We start from the raw sequence: 24,765 nt of genomic DNA, 5'->3' as shown, positions 1-24,765 counted from the left end.
CCAGTCGTGGCCGACTCTGGGGTTGCGGCGCTCATCTCATTTTATTGGTCGAGGGAGCAGGTGTACAGCTTCTGGGCCATGTGGCCAGCATGACTAAGCCACTTCTGGCAAACCAGAGCAGCTCATGGAAACGCTGTTTACCTTCCCGCTGGAGCAGTACCTATTTATCTACTTGCACTTTGATGTCCTTTTGAACTGCTACGTTGGCAGGAGCAGGGACCGAGCAACAGCAGCTCACCCCGTCACAGGGATTCGAACCGCCAACCTTCTGATCGGCAAGTCCTAGGCTCTGTGGTTTAACCCACAGCGCCACCCGCATCCCTTAGAGCAGGGCAAATCCCCCTTCCTTCATCAGAGCATTCAGCTTAAGGAGGTGGGGGTTCAACCTGAGGGCCAAATCGATTGCTGGACAACCTTCCAGGGACCACAGACCAACGATGGGTTAGACCAGAGGCAAAAGTGAGCATAACAACATACCTTCCAATTGTTCCTATTTTCCAAGGACAGTCATAGAATTATGAAAGCCATCATGGCTTCTGTTTCGATTCCAGAATGTCACTATTTCCCCCTCCTGTGCCGCCACTGTGGAGCTCAGGACGGTGGAAGGTGTGTTTGCTGTGTCCTCTTGGTGAAGCAGTGGTGACAACTCTCCCTTCTTCTGACAGGAGATACTTTGTGGTGCAGTGGGGGGTAGACAAAAAATGCGGGATCGAGGAAGGCCAGCTGGTAGGGAGTGGGAAATGCCTCTGTTTTAATCTGAGGAATGTTGGAGAGCCAATTTTAATTTTGCACAGTAAGCTAGGGTCCACACCAGCCTTTTCTCAGGCTTAGGTACCCACAGTTGTTGTTGGACTACAACTCCCATCATCTGTGACCACTGGCGATGCTAGGTGAGAATGATGGGAGTTGTAGCCCAACAACATCTGGGGACCTCAAGTTGAGAAAGGCTGGTCTACGCATATTTACACCCTCAACCCTCCATACAGGCCAACCATAGGCATGACCAGAGTGCAAGGACATAGCCTAACCAGGCAAAAACACTGTGGGGGGGGGGAGAGATCTGAAGCCAATAAGGGGTGGGGCTGGGGAGACTTCCAAGGCCTGGAGCAGGCATCCCCAAACTCGACCCTCCAGCTGTTTTGGGACTAACAGGACCCGTGATCAGGGATGATGGGAATTGTAGTCCCCAAACAGCCAGAGGGCCGAGTTTGGGGTTGCCTGGCCTGGAGGGCTGCATTTGGCCCTTTCTTAAAGGAGCTTGTGTTACAGTAGGGTTTAGATGGGGATCTGCTCCTTTTAATGTAGGCCTTTGGCCCTCCAGATGTTTTGTTTTGTTTTTTTAAAATGATATTTATTAAGAGTTTTAGAATTACAGAAAAAAACAAAAAAGGAAAGGAAAGAAAGAAAACAAAATAAGAACAAACCACAATCAAACAATACAAATTGATAAAAATTGAAATCAAAAAATAACACAACACAATCAAAAGACAAAAATAAGCCTGTCAGGGGTTCAGGAGCAGAGGCGAGGGCAAGGGAGGAAACAGAGAGCGAGGGGGAGGAGGCAGAAGAAAGGATGAGTGATGACGACGACCCGAGATCTCCGAGTCTTTCCAGTGAATCAGAAGATTCACAAAAAGGAGCACCAGTGGCCAGGGCAAGGGGGGAGACTAGGGGGACACCCCAGGAAGAAAGAGCCAGAGGGGACTCAGAGGGGAGCAGTTGGAGATCGGGACCAACGTCACCGCCAGAGAGTAGGAAAGAGGAAGAGCGCCAGGGAGCAAGCGCTGGCAGCTCGCAACAGGAGGGAGGGCACGAGTCAGGAGTGGCCACACCTTCATCGGGGAGCGAAGTGACGGTTAGACAGAAAGTGGAAGGTTGGGCGCGCACGCCAAGTTCAAATGCACAGGAAGGTGGCGCAGTAGGCAGCCCGGAAAGGGAGCCAGGTCCTAAAGCCCGGCGCAAGGAGACAGGAGAGTCAGGGGGGTCAGCGTCAGAAGAATCCCGGAAGGAAGAGACCCAGGGGGGCAGAGGGACCCAGAGGAGAACTGTCAGGCGGAAAAGGTGGAGCAGGGCTAGGATATTAAGTTGGTGCGCAAGGGGCGGAGACTCAGACGGAGCTTCGCCGATCTAAGCATAAGACGTAGGGTTGCACGCAGCAGCTCGAGAATGGAGACTGTAACTCAATAAAGACTTTTATTTAACGATCGCTGGCTAGCGTGATCCTCTGTGAGCTAGGATCTGGAAGTAACCCTGACAGTAAGCTCCGTCTCTCTAATTTGTGGGCATCCACGGCCTCGCGGAGAGGAGGGAAAGCGGGTGCCTACAAGAGAGCTCACGAACGGCAGACAATATGACGGCCGAACAGCAAATAACGGAACTCAGAGAAGCAGTTTCACGACTGAATGCCGAGACGCTGGCGTCCAGGAAGAGAGAGGAGGAAGCAGCTGCCGCCTACAGGGATCTCCAGGTCAGGTTGGACGTGCTTACGAAGCAAGGGCAACAGACACCCAAATCAGAGGGGATTGGGTTGGGGAGACGCACAGGCGGTCTGGTCTCGCACTTCGATGGGAATTTGCAACAGTACCCCAACTTTAGAGCAGACGTAATGTGTGCACTGCAACTACTGCACAAAGACTTTAGAGATGAACAAGAGAAAGTGGGGTTCATCATGTCCCATTTGCATGGAGACGCAAAAGCATGGCTGCGCAATTTGTGGAGAGATAAGGATCCTGCGCTCCAAAATGCGGACGCCTTTATTAAAGCGATGGATGGCTGTTTTTTATCAAGCATTGACGTGGATCTTGCCCGAAAGGAGGTGCATGGACTAAGGCAAGGGAGGGCCAGCGTAAGGCAGTATCATGCCCGCTTTTTCGCTTTGGTCAGTGCCCTGGAATGGGACAGAGATTCGGCTCCTGTCAGAGACCTTTTTTGGGAGGGCTTGCACAACTCGGTTAAAGATGAGATTGCGAGGGGGGAGAGACCCCGGACCACGCAGGAGATCGTTCAGAGGGCGCTGGCGGTGGGGGTGCGGCTGGAAGAACGTCCGTGGAGCAGGGACGAAGGGCGCAGCGGGCGCGAACCAGCCAGGGGCTCCTCCTTCCTTCCCAGAGAAGCAGCGCGTGCGCAATCCACGCCTCCAACAGGGGGAGGGGTGGAACCGATGGAGGTTGGGAGTGCAAGGGCTCAGTCAGCAGCCAGAGCCCTAGCACCGGCAGCAGTGAAAGCGAAGCCTCCTAGAGGGAACAGGAAGTGTTATATCTGCGAGGATCCAGGGCATATGGCGAAAGAGTGTCCCCGGAGGCTCCACAAGCACACTGCAGCCTCAGCAATGGTGACTGCAGCAACGCAGCACGGAGAACCACAGCAGGGAAACGACGATGTCTGGCTGGAGGAAGAGGCACTGGGGCCCAGCCAGACGTGTCAGTGAAGCAGTCCCCAGAGATTTTACCGCCCATGGACCCCCTCCCGCCCAAGCCAGTAGTGAGGCTCACCGCATCGCTCCAGCTACCCAATGGAATCACCATGGACGTGCCAATCACCGTCGACTCGGGAAGCAATGCAGACTTCATAGGGCAGGACTTTGTCGACCGGCACGCTATACAGTTGCTGCCTGCCACGCTGCCCCTGCAGGTTGTCACGGTGGATGGCAGGGAGCTGTTAGGGGGGCAAGTGGTGAAGCAGACGCCACCTATGGTGCTGCGGCTTGGAAATCACAGGGAAATCATCAGCTTCAACGTCACTCAACTCTCGGACACGCCTATTGTATTGGGCATGAGTTGGCTGGACAAGCACAGCCCGACGCTGGCTTGGTACCAGCGGCAGCTGACCTTCGGCCCTTCCTTTTGTGCTGAACACTGCATCATGCCCCAGCAGGAAGGGGAGCAAGAGGAGTCACAGCTGCTGCTAGGCACGCTGCAAGCGATTCCCCACAAGTACGCAGAATTTTTGGAGGTTTTCTGCGAGAAGGAGGCAGACAAGCTACCCCCCCACAGACCATATGACTGCAAAATTGACCTGCTGCCGGGGGCGGCGCTGCCCAAAGGGAAGCTGTATTCCATGTCTGAAGACGAACTGCAGGAACTCAAAGAGTTCATAGATCATAATTTGAAGCGCGGTTTCATCCGAGAGTCCCAGGCAGCGGGGGGCAGTCCTGTATTCTTTGTGAAGAAGCGAGACACGCCCCAAAAAAGACTCGTAGTGGACTACCGCATTTTGAACAGTGTCACCAAGCCATCGGACTTCCCCATGCCCCGAATCGACGACCTCCTCGCAAAAGTACGCAAGGGCAGCGTGTTCACCAAGTTGGACCTGCGAGGGGCGTACAACCTCATTCGCATGCGGGAAGGAGATGAGTGGAAGACAGCCATGTTCACGCCCCTGGGCACCTACGAATATAGAGTTATGCCTTTTGGATTGCAAAATGGCTCCCACGTTTTTCAAGCTTTCATGCATCACGTGTTGGCGGGGCTCCTCTACAAGACGTGCGTCTGTTTCTTGGATGACATCCTGATCTTTTCGGAATCGCAGCAGGAGCATGACAGACACGTCAGGGAAGTGCTGAGCAGGCTACAGCAACATAGGCTTTACGCCAAGCTGGAGAAGTGCCAGTTCGACGTGACGGAGGTGGATTTCCTGGGCTACAAGTTGTCTGACAAGGGGCTCGCCATGGACAGCGCCAAGGTTCGAGCGGTGTTGGATTGGAAAAGCCCACGCAACCGGAAGGAGGTCCAACGGTTTGTCGGCTTCGCGAACTTCTATTGCAAGTTCATCAAAGGCTTCGCTATGCAGACAGCGGCCATCACGGACACGCTCAGTTCCAAGAAAAAGAAGTTCATCTGGACAGCGCAGGCGGAGCAGTCCTTTCAGGCACTCAAGCGTCTTTTCGCGTCGGAGGAACAGCTGCTTCATGTCGACCCCAGCAGGCCGATGAGAGTTGAAACAGACGCCTCGGACAGGGCCGTCGGAGCAGTCCTGCTGCAGAAGAACCCGCAGGGGGTTTGGAGGCCCGGAGCGTTTTACTCCAGGAAGCTCAGCAAGTCCGAACAGAACTACACCATCTGGGACAGGGAGTTGCTGGCTATTCATGCAGCGTTCAAAGCATGGAGGCACTTCCTGATTGGAGCCAAGCACACGGTGCAGGTCTGCACGGACCACAAGAATCTGGAGCACTGGCGCACGGCACAGTTCCTGAACCAGAGGCAGATACGTTGGGCTGAGTTCTTTGCGAACTTCGACTTCCGAATAGAGTATGTCCCGGGGGACACCAACATCATGGCGGACGCGCTCTCCCGTAAGCCACAGTATCTGGAGGACGCCACGCCAGCGGCCGCCATGCACATCTTCGCACCAACAGTGTGGGCGTGCGCTGCGGCGACAGTGGACCTGGAGGCGGTGCGACGAGCGTTGCAGAATGACTCCTTCGCGCAAGCAAAGATGGCAGAGATGCAAAGGGGCACGGCAGCGACCGACGGGTTCCAGCTGAGAGATGGATTGCTCATCCGCAAAGGGGCCATCTACGTGCCGGGAGACGAACTTCGCGCCAAGGTACTGCATCAGCTGCACGACGCGCCCACTGCCGGGCACTTTGGCAAGGAGAAGACGGTGGAATTAGTCGCCAGGGATTTCTGGTGGCCCAGAATGAGAGGGGAGGTCGCGGACTACGTGGCGAGGTGCGACACCTGCCAGAGGGCCAAACCAGTGCACAGACCGCCGGCCGGACTGTTGGAACCGCTGCAAACTCCGGTCGAGCCATGGGAGAGAGTCGCCCTGGACTTCGTCACGGATCTGCCCAGCTCGAGGGGCAAGACGGCCGTGCTGGTGGTGGTGGACTTGTTCTCCAAGATGGCACATTTCATCCCGTGTGCGAAGGTGGCCACGGCGGAACAAACCGCCAAACTGTTCATAGACCACGTGTTCAAGGTTCACGGTCTGCCACGGTCTATTCTGTCTGACCGCGGGCGGCAGTTCATCTCGAATTTCTGGCAGAAGCTGATGGGCTTCCTAAACGTCAAGATCAACCTGGCGTCGGCGAGACACCCGCAGACTAACGGGCAAGCGGAGCGGGTCAATGCCATCATGCAGCAGTACCTGAGATGCTATGCGAATCAACAGCCTGCGACGTGGGTGGATTACCTGCCGCTCGCCGAGTTCGCCTACAACAACACGAAGCATGTGTCCACGGGGGTCGCGCCGTTCTTCGCCAACAACGGGAGGCACCCCAGAACCTTCCCGGGACTGGAAAGACTGGTGGAGGGGGAGCCGCAGACAGCAGATGCGTTCGCGTCGGAGTTGCAGGAGGTCCACAATCAGCTGCGGCGGCACCTGGAGTTGGCCAAACACGCATACAAGGTGCAGGCAGACAAACACAGAAGGGTTGGCGAAGAGATCCATGTGGGAGACTGGGTCTGGTTAGCAGCCCACGCAGTGCCGGCCAGGTCGTTGGCCAAGAAGAAACTAGGGCATAAGCAACTGGGGCCCTACCAAGTCGAAGAGCAGGTCAACCCGGTGGCCTTCAGGCTGGCGCTTCCGGAGGGTTCCAGAATGCATCCGGTGTTCCACAGATCGGTGCTCACTCCCTACAAGGCACCGCACAGGTTTCAGGAACCCGGAACGGCGCCGAGTCCGCTCCGAGAGGGAACCAGGCAACGGGGAGTGGCACAGGAGGTGCGCCTCAACGAAGTCACGGAGATTTTGGACTCCAGATGGGGGGAAGAGGGGGTAGAATACCTTCTCGCTAAGGAGGGCACCCCGGCCAGTGCCAACAGCTGGGTGCCGGGCTACGCTTTAGATGAACCTCTGCTCAAGGAAGAGTTTCATGCCCTCTTCCCCCATAGGCCAATGCCAGCGGACTTTTTCGACGACTGGCTTTTCACGCCCACGCTTTCAGCCAGCACGTTCCGGGGGTTCGACTCGGATGAGGAACCGACACGAGACGCCCGTTCCCCGGAGGGGTCGCCCTCGGGATCTGCTTCAGAACCCTCGTATTGGTGGGATGATCGACCAGAGGAGCAGTGGTGCAGGAAGTGGCTGGAGGGTCCAGGACGAGCAACGCCTCCAGAAGGAAGCGAGGGAGAGACGGACATGGACGTTTTCGGGGACGACCAGGGTCTCGAGCACGGCGGCACAGAGATGGAAGCAGAGGTGACCGTCGTCGGCGAGAGCAGGGAGGAAGAACCGGAAGACTTCGGATGGAGGCCCGCCACGGGAAGCGAACTGTACCCGACATTCGTCCCCTTGACACTGCAGCACCCAGTTCCCGCACCGGAAGGAGGGGAGGGGGGAAGAGGGGGCTTCGAGGGGGGGATGGATGTCAGGGGTTCAGGAGCAGAGGCGAGGGCAAGGGAGGAAACAGAGAGCGAGGGGGAGGAGGCAGAAGAAAGGATGAGTGATGACGACGACCCGAGATCTCCGAGTCTTTCCAGTGAATCAGAAGATTCACAAAAAGGAGCACCAGTGGCCAGGGCAAGGGGGGAGACTAGGGGGACACCCCAGGAAGAAAGAGCCAGAGGGGACTCAGAGGGGAGCAGTTGGAGATCGGGACCAACGTCACCGCCAGAGAGTAGGAAAGAGGAAGAGCGCCAGGGAGCAAGCGCTGGCAGCTCGCAACAGGAGGGAGGGCACGAGTCAGGAGTGGCCACACCTTCATCGGGGAGCGAAGTGACGGTTAGACGGAAAGTGGAAGGTTGGGCGCGCGCGCCAAGTTCAAATGCACAGGAAGGTGGCGCAGTAGGCAGCCCGGAAAGGGAGCCAGGTCCTAAAGCCCGGCGCAAGGAGACAGGAGAGTCAGGGGGGTCAGCGTCAGAAGAATCCCGGAAGGAAGAGACCCAGGGGGGCAGAGGGACCCAGAGGAGAACTGTCAGGCGGAAAAGGTGGAGCAGGGCTAGGATATTAAGTTGGTGCGCAAGGGGCGGAGACTCAGACGGAGCTTCGCCGATCTAAGCATAAGACATAGGGTTGCACGCAGCAGCTCGAGAATGGAGACTGTAACTCAATAAAGACTTTTATTTAACGATCGCTGGCTAGCGTGATCCTCTGTGAGCTAGGATCTGGAAGTAACCCTGACAAAGCCACAAACATTTAAAAACAAATCCAATATTCTCAAAACCTTAACTGTCATTACCTTCTTTCTTTGACCTCCTCACTCCTCCCTTTTTTTGTATCCTAGTTATTAATTGTCACAGCAAATCCTTTCCATTTTTCATAATATTCTGTCATTACATTACCTTAGTCTAACTTAACCTTATCTTACTATAAAAGACCCTAAAACTTGAAACTTAGATCTTATTTATACCAATTTCTCATAACCATAATATTCTTACATAATTCCTTTAACATTTTTGCTAAAGCCAAATGTTTTCGTTCCAACATTTTTCTAACATTCATCAATTTTATAAAGCAATCCTAATAAAAATCTTCATCCAGCGTAGGCCCTCCAGATGTTTTGGCCTACAACTCCCATGATCCCTAGCTAACAGGACCACTGGTCAGGGATGATGGGAATTGTAGTCCAAAACATCTGGAGGGCCGAAGGTTGCCTATGCCTGTCTAAATGCACCTGCATGTTGCACCAGCTTCATTGTCTCCTACTGCAAAGTTAGAGAAGCATCCTACACTTTTAAATATATCAGTTAAAGTAAACAGAGCAATTTACTAGTCCTTCAAGGCCAGTAAGTGGATATTCTCTTGGCACACGTTGTTTTCAAATTCCCTTTTCATTGTTCTGCGTCCGCTCCTCTCTCTTAAAATGAAATGTTTTATCAAAAGCCCTCTGCTAGAATTCTCCCTCTGCATGGTCTGAATGGCGCTTTCCCGGAACTGTTATGGTCCATCAGGTCAGTTACACACAAAATATTCCCTAAGCACTTCCCAGCACAATAGCTTGTAATGGCTCCAAAAGAGCTGTCATAGTTGATCATGTCAGTAAACAGATTTGATTTGGCTGTTCTCCCTTGGTTTCTTCAGTTTATATTGCAAGAAGAATCACTCCCAAACATGTGTTTGAAAGAACACAGTCTTTTGTTCTCCTGCTTCCCCAAGCGTTCGAGGTTAGGACATACCTGCATTGAGATTCCTGCATTGCAGGGGTATGGACTTTAGTAATAATAATAATAATAATAATAATAATAATAATAGTAATAATAATAATAAATGTTGTTATTTATACCCTGCCCATCTGGCTGGGTTGCCCTTGGGGTCTCTTCCAACTCTACAATTCTATGATTCTAAGATTTATTTAGTAGATGAAACACTGCTGTAGTTATGCTACATAGTTTTGAAGGCTTGATAATGAGCCTCTCCTTCCACCATGAGTTTGGCTTACTAGCACGCTTCTTAATGTAGGGGCAATCTATCCAGAAGACAATTGTATTTCGAGGAGTTTAGTGATCTGAGATGGTCATCTCTTCCTGCCTCTGTTTACTACCCCTTACTGGCTCTTGTTCTGCTCTTTGATGGCTGAGAACAGCCTTTTAATAATGTGTGGAAGGAAGTAACAGTGCTGGGTACCTTCCTTCTTTGACGCGAGACATTGGGAGAGAAGGCTAGCTAGTGAATGATCTGCAGGTAGCTAGTAGCATGTAGGCAGTCAGGCAAACCACACAGGTTAGCTATCTATAAATCAGATGGTTTGGGGGCATAGTTTGAGAAGCTCATGCATTAACTGATCGAAGGGCCATGTAAACAAAGGCTACCTAGGGGTCACTTCACCACTTCTTGAGGGCTTCACAGTTGCAGATCAAAGTGCTTGCTTGGTAATGTATAAAATGCTTGCTGTTTAGCATAAAATATTTAATCTTCTCACTCACTTGAGTTTGTATTTCTTCTGAATCTCATTAAAAGGACCACCTTGCATTCGGCAAGACACTTAATTTGATCAACCCCCTCCTTGTCTGAAGCAACAAACCATGGTTTGAAGGTCCCTGTTATTCGGGACTCAAAAACATAGCTTCTTTTGCAACCATGGTTTGGAAAACCCCCACAGTTGGTTGCTTGAGACATAATGCCAAATGGTGGTTTGCTCAAAGTTCTGTTAAAGTTTAGACCAAATATGCAGGGAGAAATTACACACATAAGACACTCCATTCCTGATCCTCCAAAACGTGGAAAACATGTGTCTTTGGATTCAGCCATATATTTACATATACACAAGTTGAGCAGGCATGGTTTTGGGGTACAGAAACAAGCACAGAAGCAATCAATGGAAATCCTAAAGCAGCCTCAGCTCCTCATAAACCTGTCAGAATCACTTCAGCTAGGAAAACAAGCAGACAGATGTATGACCCAAAAAATCACAGTAGAATTGTGATGGCCTGGGATTTGGACTCAGAAGCTGAACCTGAGGAATCCCAGCCTGCACAGGAGTCTCTGCCTCCAGAACCAGCTGAGCTGGGGCTGGGGCTTGAGCCTGAAGGGTCCTCACCTGTGCTGGATCCTCAGGTGCAGGCACCAGCTGAGTCTGCTCTGGCTCCTGAGGGGATGGGGGACCCATTGCCTGCAGGTGCTCCACTCTCAGCCCCGTCAGGGGAAGCTGAGGTTGCCTCTGGGTCCGGTAACCCTCCAGCCTCTCCTGAGCTGCAGAGGCTCAGGGCAGAGCGGCGGAGGGAACTAAGTTCTCGCAGGAGGAGTGCTCGCCTCCAGGCCAGGAGAGGCAAGTCACCTGTGGACCAGGGCCGCGCTATGACTCGGGGCAGATAAAAGCCAGCCAGCCCAGTCCCAGGTTGCGGGAGCAACATTTTTGGTAGCCTGTTCCTGCCTGCACCCTGTCCTGCTCTTCTGCCAGAGTTTCTGACCTCACCCGACTCCCTGCCTTGGACCCAGCTTCAGCTTTGACAGACTGCCTCCATACCGCACCCTCAACCTCAGACTGGACTCGGACCTCTCCTCACGGTTAACCCTCAGGACCAGCACAAGAATCTTGGAAGTAACCCTTTTCTGCTGCAGCCACACGCCCCCTTGATAAACCAGCCACATGAAAGAGACAGCTAATCTGAATGCTAGGAGAGCATGAATGGCAGAACTACATGAACAAAGGAGGTGAGCTCCCGCCCCTTTGTCCCATTGATCCCTCACATGCTCTCGGTTTGATTTTTAGAACACCTGCATAATATTCCCAATGGAGAGCTTTGTTACAGTGCAATCTTATGCATTCCTACTTGGAAGCGGTAAGATACACAGAAAATCACACCAAGACAAAAGAAAAGAAAATAGAATATATCCTTCATTTCTTTTTACAAACAGAGATCAACAGAACTTTTAAACGTATATTCCACAGCACCACAGGATGAATTTGGGAACAATGCAATAGGCTGCGCTGAAAATCAGGTCAATGTATCCTTTTCTCATAGTGGCCGACTAGATGCTTATGGGAAGCCCACAAACAAGTCACCAGTGCAAAAGCATTCTGATAATATGTGGTTCCCAACACCTGATATTCAGACATCTGCCATCACCAACACTTGATGTAGAACATAAGCATCATAGATTGTAGCCAATGAAAGCTCTATCTTCCATGAATTTGTTGGATCCTATCTTGAAGCAGTAGTGATGTATGGAAGTGAGAGCTGGACCATAAAGAAGGCTGATCGCCAAAGAATTGATGCTTTTGAATTCTGGCGCTGGAGGAGACTCTTGAGAGTCCCATGGACTGCAAGAAGATCAAACCTATCCATTCTTAAGGAAATCAGCCCTGAGTGCTCATTGGAAGGACAGATCGTGAAGCTGAGGCTCCAATACTTTGGCCACCTCATGAAAAGAGAAGAGTCCCTGGAAAAGACCCTGATGTTGGGAAAGATGGAGGGCACAAGGAGAAGGGGACGACGGAGGACGAGATGGTTGGACAGTGTTCTCAAAGCTACCAGCATGAGTTTGACCAAACTGCGGGAGGCAGTAGAAGACAGGAGTGCCTGGCATGCTATGGTCCATGGGGTAACGAAGAGTCAGACAAGACTAAACGACTAAACAACAACATCTTGAAGCCATGCAAGCTGCTAGCCACCACTGCCTCTTGTGGTGCACATTCCATAATTTATGCTTTCGATTGTCTGTCCTGAAACTTCCAGCTTTCAGCTCCATTGAAAAGCCCTAAATCCCAGAATTAAGAGAGGAATAAAAATGCCATTTCACCCACAGGTGTCAACATTTATATTCATCGTAACCAGATTAAAATTCTCTAGGGCCACTGCAGGAGTCAGAATCCTGCCCACGGGTTGTTAGGTGGCCATCTCTTATTTAAGCTGTTCCTCTGTGTCTTTATGGAGACAGTCATTGGAGAGTCCTTGAAACAAGCCTTGGCACCTATTTGCTTTCAGTCACTCTGCTGCCACCCCCATCCTTCAAATCTCGCTTCCTTGAGAACACCAAGCAAACTTGTCCTTGTCATTCTAGTTCTGTCATTTGCCTTAATGTCTTTGGAAGGAGTACAATGCTTTGAAAAAAATCATTTTTATAGTGCGGGATGAGCTAAAATGAATATTGGGGGAGGATTCTATTATGCTGAGAGAGAGAGAGAGAGAGAGAGAGAGAGAGAGAGAGAGAGAGAGAAGGCAGAGGACCTTGAAAATGGCCTCTTGAGGTTCTCCCTCTCTTTCTCTTTTAATGCTTCTTCCCAATCTTGCAGAGGTCAAAAGACGGGGGCATCTTAAGAGTAGATATTCAGGCCGATATGCAGAGTGAGACACACTCTTACGACGCTGGAAGATGAGTTTTCGAAAGGCAAATGTCTCTCATCTGGATTGAACGCCAGTCTAAATAAGCTGACGCGTGGGGGTATTTTATCATCATTATTATTTCTTAAATGTCAGCAGAATTCCTGAAGGGCAGTATTATCATTTCTCAGCAAATGGCATTAACAAGAGAGATTGTGCACCTCCCGATTTCACAAGGAGACACCCATCAGTGATAACCTGATGGGATGGTAAGCTTGGCTACTGGCTGGCAGTATCACTTCCAGGACCACCCCTAGCATTGGGCAGAGGGAGGAACTGGCAGCAAGGATAAAAAAATTCCTTCCAGTAGCACCTTAAAGACCAACTAAGTTAGTTCTTGGTATGAGCTTTTGTGTGCATGCACACTTCTTCAGATACACTGAAACAGAAGTTGCCAGATCCTTCTATATAGTGAGAAGGTTGGGAGGGGTATTACTCAGAAGGGTGGTGGGAATGGGAGATTGGCAGGTAGCCTTTTCCTGTAAGACCTATTACAGTCGTTAAGAGTCGTCAACAGGCTCATCTCAGCTATCTGCCAATCTCCCATTCCCACCACCCTTCTGAGTAATACCCCTCCCTACCTTCTCACTATATAGAAGGATCTGGCAACTTCTGTTTCAGTGTATCTGAAGAAGTGTGCATGCACACAAAAGCTCATACCAAGAACTAACTTAGTTGGTCTTTAAGGTGCTACTGGAAGGAATTTTTTTATTTTGACTATGGCAGACCAACACGGCTACCTACCTGTAACTGGCAGCAAGGAGTTAGAAGATGGATTGTGTGTGCTGCTCAGCCTGCCCTAGGCCCTCTAAGCCAACCTGGTGCCCTCAAGTGTGGTGGAAGACACTATCTCACCACCGGTGCAATAAAACTTGGTCCAGCACTCAGAGCTTCCAGGAGGCTGGGGAAGAGGACTAAACATCATTGCTCTTCCCAGAATTTCTCTTTTGCTGCTGTCAATTCCCTTTGGAGCCCAGCCTGCTATGAAGACCCATCTCCTCTGAAATGCATTTAAGCCAGACTGCTTAGGTTCCTTGGAGTGCCCCAAAACCAGCAGCTGGAACTTTATTCTCTATTTTTCCATCTCCACCGTATTAAGCAGGTGGTCCCTTATCTTTCTTGCCCTGATCTGGCCACAGTGATCCATGCGACGGTCACCTCCAGGCTTGATTATTGTAACTCACTCTACATGGGGCCGCCCTTGAAGCTGACCCAGAAACTCCAGTGGGTGCAGAACGCCCCTGTGAGGCTCCTTATGGGGTCCTTGTCGTGGGATCACATTCATCCAGTGCTTTACCAACCGCACTGGCTCCCGGTGGAGTACAGGGTCAGGTTTAAGGTGTTGGTTTTGACCTTTAAAGCCCTGTGCTGCCTAGGACCCATGTACCTATGGAATCATTTTTCCTGGTATGCCCTGCGGAGGACCTTAAGGTCCACAAATAACAACACTTTGGAGGTCCCGAGCCTCAAGGAGGTTACATTGGTTTCAACTAGGGCCAGGGCCTTTTCAGCATTGGCCCCAACTTGGTGGAATGCTCTATCACAAGAGACTAGGGTCCTGCGGGACTTGAGATCTTTCCGCAGGGCCTGCAAGACAGAGCTGTTCCGCCTGGCCTTTGGTTTGGACTCAGTCTGACCCTTATGTTTCCCTCACCTTATGGTCTTGATTTATCAGCTATTTTAAAATGAGGCTGCATTTTAAATTGAATTTTAACCTGTATTTTAAATTGGGGTTTGTTTGTTTTTTCATTCTCTCCCCCTCTTTCCCCCCTATTATGTTTTTACTGTGATTTTATTGGTGTTAGCCTCTCTGAGCCAGGCTCTGGCTGGGGAGGGCGGGGTATAAATAAAATTTATTATTATTATTATTATTATTATTATTATTATTATTATTATTAATTTTATTTTTCCTTTCTACTCATGGATCAAAGTTTAGTTTATTTCTCTTGCGATATTAAATTTATTCTACACTTGCTGAATTGTTGGGTTTTTAGCCTACTTGTATTTGTTGATATGTCTTGTAAAATGATGTCTCTCCCGCACTGCTGAGCTCCTCCGCATGCTGATGTTTTTAATTCTTTCTTTCTTTCTTTCTTTCTTTCTTTCTTTCTTTCTTTCTTTCTTTCTTTCCTAAGCCATTTCTCAGTCAAATGAATCCCAAAGTGTCTTACAAACATGAAATAACATAACAGAGCATAATAGCACATCACAAGTATAGCATAAATCATATAAAATAATCAACAAATCATCAATTAAAAAATTACAATCTGTAAAACACTATTAACAAAGCAGGGCTGTGCACAGTTCCCCCACCCTCCCAATCACGGGTCCAAAATCAGGAAGAGGAAGAGGAAGAGGAAGAGGAAGAGGAAGAAGAAGAAGAAGAAGAAGAAGAAGAAGAAGAAGAAGAAGAAGAAGTTTGGATTTGATATATATAACAACTGCACCACACTATCTCTCTAGCTCCCCATTCATGGAATACTGCCTCCTTTTACTGAGTTGATTCTCAATGGCACTGCCTTTCCATTGGGTAGAGTATGACCCTAGAAGACATTGCCACTATGCCTATGGGACAAAATCTCCATTGGATGTGAGCAAGACTTCTCCTATCAGCTGTAATGGATTACTGGACTCATACAAATTGAACTGGGAGCATGAGCCTCTGCCTCAGGAGAAACAACTGAGAAGAAAAAGCACGTCTGCTTAAAACTATGCACTACCATAAAATGAATGTAAGAGTCAAGGGGTTCCTCCCCCCCCCCAGCTGGAACTCACCAAAACTCAGTTCAGGCACCATTGTCATGCTAAGAGAATGAGGGAGCTGTTCATGGTGAGTTCCACTACCTCTTTTCTAGAAAAATAAGTGGAAGACCGGAGTGCCTGGCGTGCTCTGATCCATGGGGTCATGAAGAGTCGGACACGACTAAACAACAAGAGCTAAACTGCATGTTCAGCAAAAGTGCATGACACAGCTCCCATGGCATGGAATATTCGACTTCAGAATGCAGGAGTGTGTGGAGAGACTGTTGTATATGTGAACAGCAATCTGACGGAGCAGGCCTAATAGGAAAAATGCTACGTTACTGTTCCTTGATGTGCCAGCTTCGAATGCAGGGGACTCTCTTGACATGGAAGAAGCATTGTCATGTAATTCTTCACCTGCATTCTGAAATCTAATAAACAAACAATTAAAATAAACTCTCTTTCTTTTCTTTTAACAAATCTGTCCATAGGCATCTATTATACCTCATCTGATGGAACTGTTTTCTGCTGTGCTGCCAGGGAATAATTGGGATAGAAGGAGTCGCTGATTCCTGATTAAAAGGGCAAAAAGGCTTAGCTAAGTTTGAATAATTGGCACTTATAAAGTTCCTAACAGCTGCCCTCTAATGCAAGTGATTCACAAGCACTCAACTTCCCAGCCCCATTAAGACTCCCTTAAAAATCTCCATGATGGATGATTCTACTAAATACTTTATAGGCAATGGGTTTACAGTCAGAATTTCGTACAAAGCTTCCTTTCTCCATAAATCAAACTCTGAATACGGATAGCTGCACCTTCCACTTATCTAAAAGTTTCATGTGTTATACATTATATACAATCAACCAGATTTTTCTGCCTTTTTGGGGGGTCTTTTCTGTTGAAAACATACCTGCACAGTGGCTCTAATATATGCCAGTATATAGCATTTATATACCAAGGAATGATTCCATCACAAAAGGCTGCCAGTCTAAGCCAATTTATTATATGCTATACAAGTGTTAAACTGCCTTAAATCAATAGTTAAGAAGACAGGGGAATATTCGGGGCGCAGTAAGTCATCATTTTAATGAAATATAGATTATTCCAAGACTATTAAAGAAGTGGTTGGGTGTCAGGGAAATGGCCCACATTTTCCCCAGCGTTAAACAAAACCCATCTATTTTAGTGGAACAAAATCAATACGGAGCTGCGACCTGCCATGTAACCTGAATGTGTAAGTAAATTTATAGGCAGAGTTACCCATTGCTAAATAGACAGGCTATGCTTGCAGGCCTAGGCCAGTTCATCTGATCCAATTAAAGGCATGGTTAGAGGCAATCGAAGGGATGAAGTGAGAAAACTCTGGGAGCACGGGCTTTTCTTGAATGACACTTCACCACAGAGCAGACCAGCCATTTACACGGCAACTTGTTCAAATACCAACCATAATAATCTCAGAGATGGGAGCAACATTCCTGTGGTGCTGTCACACATTGCTGATCCAATGTGGTGAATTGGTTAGGGTGTTGGAGTAGGACCTGGAAGATCAGGGTTCAAATCCCAACTCACCCATGAAGTTCGCTGGCTGACCTTGAACGAGTCTCTCTCTCTCTCTCTCTTTTTAAAATAATTTTTATTAATTTTCAAACATGATAATTATCATACATTCCACAAAATTCCACCTCTTATACAATCTTTTTGGACTTCCATCAGCACCTCTGGTGATCTTCCATTTTTTTATAATTTCTTCTGCATTTCTTAAATTCATATTGCCTTTAATTATCATAACTAATGTCATCCTTTTCATTCAATAATGCAATAGTTCCAAATATTCCCCTTACAAAACTTCCTGCAAACCTACAAATGTAATCTGGTCACCACAACTACTTTTCAAATAGTCCTTGAACGCAGTGGCGTAGCGTGGGTTGTCAGCACCTGGGGCAAGGCAAGTAATTTGCGCCCCCTAACCCGTGGATTTGCGCCCCCTAACCTGTGGATTTGCGCCCCCTAACCCTAACCCCCAGATGTTGCGCCCGGTGCGGCCAGCCCCCCTGCACCCCCCACGATACGCCACTGCTTGAACGAGTGTCTCAGCTGTAACTCCCAGGGTTATTATGAGAATTACTGTACTTTTCCTTCTACTGTACTTTCCCCCATGTATAAGACGCCCCCTATTTTTGGGGACTCAAATTTAAGAAAATGGGGGGAGACAGCACAGAGTTGTTGAGCTTTTTCTGCGGAGGATTGCCCAGGGTTGTTGAGGTTTTTTTAGGGGGGATTGCCGAAAACCGCTCACCACCCACACCGCCTCCCGTCTGTCCCAACACCTGCAGAAGCTGCCAATCGCCTGCCCAACTGCTGGAGCGTCAGCCAATCAATACCACCCATTGACGCAGCAACCAATAACATGCACAATTAGCCGCTGACAGCCATGGCAGCAACCATTCACCCTATACACTATCCACGTATAAGATGACCCCCACTTTTTAGGATGATTTTAAAAGAAAAAAACATAGTCTTATACACAGAAAAGTATGATAAATGGAGAGAGGAAGAGCCATGTGTGCTGCCCTGAGTTACTTAGAGAAAAAGGTGGGATATAAATGGTCCTTGGAGAAAAGGGGTATGCAAATTATTATTGCTAATATATGTACTTAACAATATCTATGCAAATATAGTCGTACCATAGTTTTCGAACAGCTGAGTTCTTGAATGACTTGGCTCCTGAATGCTGCAAACTCGGAAGTGACTGTTCCGGTTTGCAAACTATTTTTCGAAGCCAATGGGGCTTTCATGGCTTCTGATTGGCTTCAGGAGCTTCCTGTAGCCAATCAGAAGCTACACTTTGGTTTCTGAACGTTTTGGAAGTTGAACGGACTTCCGGAATGGATTCCATTTGACTTCCAAGGTGCCACTGTACTGGAAAAAATTGCACAAATACAAAGGTACATTTTAAAATCAAATCCTGGTAGTATATGTTCAAATTTCAGGTGCATATATGAGAAAGCTGTGAAACTGTGCACATTGACTTCTGTATGAGGGATGGGGAGAAATTTGTCTGGCTCTGTTTTTATTTCAAATCTATCTAATCTACAGAGAGTCATAAAAAAGTGACACTGTTCCCCAACTCAAAAATTGTTCAGAAAAATGCAGATATTATTGAAAATGTGGTAGAAAACTGCATTATACTGCAGGAAATTCATTGCAAAAAACAATGTTTTCTTAGAGAGAGAAAAGTGCAGATTGCTGTAGAAATCGGTTTAAATGAACTGAAAGGTAAATAAGAAATTGAGTGCATTCTATCCATCCATCCCTCTCACTCAGCTGCCCAGTGTAATACACACAACCGCACACATTTAAAAATTGCATTTAGATAATATTTTATGTCAAAATATGTGTTTCTGAAGGCACTGTTTCTCAAAGGTCTTCTAGAACACACCTCTATCTATCATCTTTCTCTATCTCTATCTCTATCTCTATCTCTATCTCTATCTCTATCTCTATCTCTATCTCTATCTATCTATATCTATATATCTGCCTGAGTTGAGACCTGATTAGGAATGTTCTGGAAGTGAAAAACTAACAAAATTGCAATTTGCACATTAGTCTGAGTGGTGCAGATGAGTTCAATGCTTCCTGGAATTTGCAAATATCACATTCCACAAGCATTTCTACTCCTTTGCTTAGGCTGGCAGTGGTGGATTAGTTGCCAAGCAGTTCATGGGATAGACTGATTTGTCACTGGCATAGGAACATGGAAAGCTGCCTCATACTGGGTCCATCTACTTCAGTATCAGTGGCTACGCAGGGTTGCAAATATGGGTCCCTCCCAGCCCTAGAGATGCCCAGAACTAAACCTGGGGTCTTCTGAATGTAAAGCACTTCCAGGAAATATGAAGAGATGCACAATCTTCTAATGGTTTGTCCCCCCCCCCCTTTCCAAACTGAAGATGGGAGTGTAATGTACTGAATAAATGTGAGAATATATTTGTTCCTAATGGCAGCAGTGAATTTGGAAATTAAGCTCAGCAGGTAAGAAGAGCCTGTTCAGTTTCCAAATGAGATCATTTGTCCTTGTACTAAAGTGTGTTGATTGTATGATTGCTTTGTACTGCTCCTTCCCTCCCACCCAGTCCACCCCCTTTCACCCACATCCTGGTTCCCCGCTGGTTTCAGTAAAACGAGTCAAAAGTTATGTGGAGTAAATTGTAATAACAGCAAATAATTTCCTACGCGGATACGTCTAGACAGGTTTCTTTCAGCCAAGCGGGCTGGAATCAAAATAATTCGCCCTAATTAGACAACAGATTGGGTTGTTTTGCTACTAGTCCCAATTGCTTGGTTCACTGTACCTTGGGACGAGGGAGGAACATGGGTGGCTGTGGTTCTGAAGTGAACACAACTGATCCAATATGTCCAAGCCAGTGAAGGAATCAGAATGGAGGTCCACTCCAACTCATGACATTTGGAGCCAGTGAGCACACCTGGAATCTTGAGAAAGTATCATGGGCCCCAGTCTCAAAATGGTGGGTGTTGGATATGTGACGTAACACAAAATATTGGCTGTAGGGGCATAGCACACAATAGCTGTCACATCTGAAGCAGGAAGAGATAGGGTGCATCATAGCTCTCCATCGATCACACAAATGCACCATGAATGGGAAAAATTTACAGCAAAACAGGAAGGTCAGTGTCCAATCCTGGCATCTAGAGGAATACGGGCAGAGATTTTTTTCTGGGGGTACACAGGGGTACACATACCCCTAAATATTTTGTGAATCTAACAGAAGAAGAAACTTTAAAAATTAAAATTTTTAGTTTCTTCTCTAGCACAGTGAATCGTCAGTTCTGTTGCTACCTTCCAATAGTGACCTCATTTCCTGTCATGGTGTTTCCTGAGTCTCAGATGGAAGCGAGCGTTTAATGTGTGAAGTAGGAGTTGGAATCTAGCACGGTGATTGGTCAGTTTCATTGTTACCACCTCCGATGGCAGCTTCCTTTCCTTTCCTGGTGTAATGCATGTTCTTTGTACTTTTGTCCATTTACTGTATTTATTTCCCCCGATTTGAACTATGGAATGGTGATTTTCTTGAGTCAAAATGAGAGTACCCCTAAACATTTTTTTTAAGAAGAAGAAAAAACCCACTGAATATGGGCATGCTTTAAGGGGTTATGGTCAATGTAATGGAGGATGAGCTAGTGAAAACAGGGACACGTCAGGGAGAACAATCAGTCTCTTACGTTTTGCAGATTTTTGAGGAGATATTTCTGGAGACTTGGTTGGGTACCATAGAAGGTACTGGTGGGAACATGGGTGGTTCACTTGACTTATATAGGTTAGCTCACTATGTGAAATCATGTGCTTCCTGTTCTACAGTTCTAGGATTTTAGGATGCTGGACAAGATGGGCTACTGGTCTGATCCACTGGTATCTTCTCATCTTTTTTTATTGGAAAACTCCTGGAAAACCTTGCAATCAGCAACAAAAGCAAGTTACAGTTACTTTTTGACAGGATCCATTGACATGTGTAGGGAACCTGCCATGATTCTTACTGAGATCAGAAAATTGGTCTCTTCGGACCACAGGGGTGTGTGGTTTTTCGGGGAATCTGATTGAAAGCTCCCTTGTTGAAAGCTTCTGGAACAATATTAAAGAATATAAAACTGTGCGGGGGGGAAACAACGACAGTATAAACAGTACAATGAGAATGATTGCAAGACTCGTTTGTCAGAAGTAAGTGTTTAATTTAGTATTAATTAGGAAGATTAAGTTTTTTTATTTACGTAAATTTGCCTTTTCTTCTTCTTTTTCCTATATTTTCTTCTTTTCTTTTTTCTTAATTGCTTTTTCTTAAATTTTCTTTTTGTAGTATGAGATTGTAAATTCTTTGTATAAGTGTGTAGTTTAAATTAATAAAGATGATTTTAAAAAGTAAAAGACATCTCCCTTGTAGTATCCTCTGGTGGGTGGTGTTTTTGTTTTTGTTTTAATTTCCCATGTATCACTGGTTTTCAGGAAGCATAGCCTTGTTCCTGATGTCTAGGTTTCCATGTGCAAGAAAGTTTTTGCATGGATGAAGCCTGAAGTGATCTAGACCAGATACTGGCTTAACACTTCAGGGAGAATTACATCTAGGATTTATTGTAGAGCAATGTAATGTTGACGCGGGTGGCGCTGTGGGCTAAAGCCTCAACGCCTAGGGCTTGCCGATCGAAAGGTCGGCGGTTCGAATCCCCGCGGCGGGGTGCGCTCCCGCTGCTCGGTCCCAGCGCCTGCCCACCTAGCAGTTCGAAAGCACCCCCGGGGGCAAGTAGATAAATAGGTACCGCTTACCAGCGGGAAGGTAAACGGCGTTCCGTGTGCGGCTCTGGCTCGCCAGAGCAGCGATGTCACGCTGGCCACGTGACCCGGAAGTGTCCCCGGACAGCGCTGGCCCCCGGCCAATAGATGTGAGATGGGCGCACAAACCCCACAGTCTGTCAAGACTGGCCCGTTCGGGCAGGGGTACCTTTACCTTTAATGTAATGTTGAACCAGTGTGAGAGGAGGACAAGGAAGAGGAAGAAGTTGGGGGAGGAGAAATGAAGAAGCTCAGAAAAGAACAGGCCAAGGTAGCTGAAGTAATTATATCTGTTAAATATGCTCACTCATGCCTTGCGGTGTGAGCAGGCAGCTCCTCCGGCAATATTAGGCTAAATTTCCCTTATGCTCTTAAACAATAGCTGTTCACTGTAAGCTTACTTACCAGGGGATATTTCCCCAGAGCTCACACTGCCAGCTTCATTTAAGATGACATTAATTAAACAACCAAGGACAAAGATTGCTTCTTTCTGGCACTGGTGATATTAATGCCATGGGCCAGAGGTCTTGGCTCCCAGCTCTTGGGATCTGTAGCTAGGTGGGTGGGTGGGTGGATGGATTTGTGGGTGTGCTTTCATGGTGGCTAACAAATTTAAAATTCAAATATATATCACAGCAATAAATAAAGCAAATCAGGAGAGAACGTGGACAAAAACTAAGGGAGGAAATCCAAGACTGCCTGGAGAAGCACAGCCGTAGAGCTGCTGTCATGAGCCAAGGCTCCAACTCTCCTCATCAGGGGAAGAAGCTGTAGACTCAAAGGGCATCTCAGACCAGGAGAAGAATGTGCCCCCTGAACCAGTCTTTGATATCTCTGCCTCCTCAGAAGTTCAGGAACCAGAGGAGTCCATGATGCCAGCACCTATCCAGCCTGAAGAGATTGCATTCTTCAGAATCCAAGGTTTTCAGCTGGAAAGTTATATTAATACGCTAGTCTTCTTCAATGGCGATCACTCATGGTTGAGTAAGATTGTCTTCCATAAACACGGTTTTATCAATGAGTCCATAAGTGACTGTGGAGTCCAATTCTGGATCCATACGGTCTTCCACAATGGGGACATTGGTTTCTGGGAGGGAGTTGATCATGGTGTGGATTTGCCAAGCGTGCCTTCCTCTTAGCACGTTTCTCCCTTGCGTCCTGAGTTTGAGTGTCTTCAAAGCCCATGCTGCCTTTGATAAAGGCTGTTCTCCAATTGGAGCGCTCTCAGGCAAGTGTTTCCCAATTGTTGGTGTTTATACTACATTTTTTTTAGATTTGCCTTGAGACAGTCTTTAAACCTCTTTTGTTGACCACCAGCATTACGCTTTCCATTTTTAAGTTCAGAATAGAGCAGTTGTTTTGGAAGACGATCATCAGGCATCCACACAACATGACCGGTCCAATGAAGTTGATGTTGAAGAATCATTGCTTCAAAACTGGTGATCTTTGCTTCTTCCAGTACACTGGTGTCAATGTGCTATAGTTCCTAAGCAGGCTAGACACTTTTGAAAATAGAGGCTCTACTCAACAGAGTATAGGGACGTGGGTGGCGCTGTGGGTTAAACCACTGAGCCTAGGACTTGCCGAACAGAATGTCGGCAGTTCAAATCCCCGCGACGGGGTGAGCTCCCGTTGCTCGGTCCCTGCTCCTGCCAACCTAGCAGTTCGAAAGCACACCAAAGCGCAAGTAGATAAATACCGTATTTTGCACCTCCCAGCTGTCCCCGGAGCTTGCGGGGCAGGCAGTGGGGAGAAGCACTCTTCTCCCCGCCGCCCGCCTTCAGACCAGGTCTGGGGACAGCGGGAAGACGTGCTGTGCCTCCCAGCTGTCCCCGGAGCTTGCGGGGCAGGCAGTGGGGAGAAGCACACTTCTCCCCACCGCCCGCCTTCAGACCAGGTCTGGGGACAGCGGGAAGACGTGCTGCGCCTCCCAGCTGTCCCCGTAGCTTGCGGGGCTGGTGGTGGGGAGAAGCACATGTCTCCCCGCCATCAGCCTCCAAACCACATCGGGAGACAGCGGGATGGCGGCGTTCCGCCTCCCCGCTGTCCCCCGACCTTGTGGGGCTGGCACTGGGGTTTTCCTGAAGCCTGGATAGCGACAGGGGTAGGTGCGCACCGACCCCTCTCGCTCTCCAGGCTTCAGCGAAACCCTGTATTCGCACCATAGGACGCACACACATTTCCTCTTCATTTTTGGAGGGGAAAAAGTGTGTCCTATAGGGCGAAAAATATGGTAGGTACCACTCTGTCGGGAAGGTAAATGGCGTTTCCATGTGCTGCTCTGGTTCGCCAGAAGCGGCTTAGTCATGCTGGCCACATGGCTCGGAAGCTGTATGCCGGCTCCCTCGGCCAATAAAGCAAGATGAGCGCCGCAACCCCAGGTCGGTCACGACTGGACCTAATGGTCAGGGGTCCCTTTACCTTTACTCAGCAGAGTGTGGGCTAGCTGACCAGAAGAAGCTGCATTCCTATTTAACACACATGCTGTCTTTGTTGGTTCCTGGAACAATAGTTAAGTCTGCATTGTCTGGCTTTCAGCCAAAAATGCCACTTGGAGCTATCCAGGGTGCTAGTCACCTTGCAGGCCTTCCTTTGGGGCTTAGTCCTCTGTTGTTGTTGTTTTGTTTGTTTGTTTGTTTGTTTCTAAAGTCCTCCTTATTTTTGAACAGATGGCATTTGGCAATGTGGCAATTTACCTGTCATTACCTGCTGCGGCCTGCTGCTTGAATCCGGTTGCTGCAATATATTGTTTTATATTATTTTGCTGCGCTCCTCCATGTTTTCATTTTTCATTCTTCCACCTTTGTTATTTTTTTTAGTTTATGCGATGTTAATTGCTCCTCTTGATCTTTGGTATCCTAAGGTACCAAAATTGGAGATAGCGTGTTTTCAGATAAATAAATAAACAAATAAATAAATATTTAAATAATTTATTTATTTTTAAAGGCGGGAGTGAGAGACAAGAAGTGGGGAAACTGGAA

At 48.0% G+C, this 24,765-nt stretch overlaps 1 long non-coding RNA gene across 1 annotated transcript; it reads left to right on the top strand.

Annotated features, from left to right (window-relative positions):
• Nucleotides 1-576: 576 nt before the first annotated feature.
• LOC309539683 lies at nucleotides 577-24,765 on the top strand. The gene is made up of 3 exons (XR_014222949.1): nucleotides 577-639; nucleotides 20,695-20,780; nucleotides 24,731-24,765. It is a non-coding gene; the product is annotated as an uncharacterized lncRNA (long non-coding RNA).

This window comes from Podarcis vaucheri (assembly GCF_965113315.1).
Source record: "Podarcis vaucheri genome assembly, chromosome: 8".
Lineage (NCBI taxonomy): Eukaryota > Metazoa > Chordata > Lepidosauria > Squamata > Lacertidae > Podarcis > Podarcis vaucheri.
This window is presented reverse-complemented; position numbering and strand designations above follow the sequence as displayed.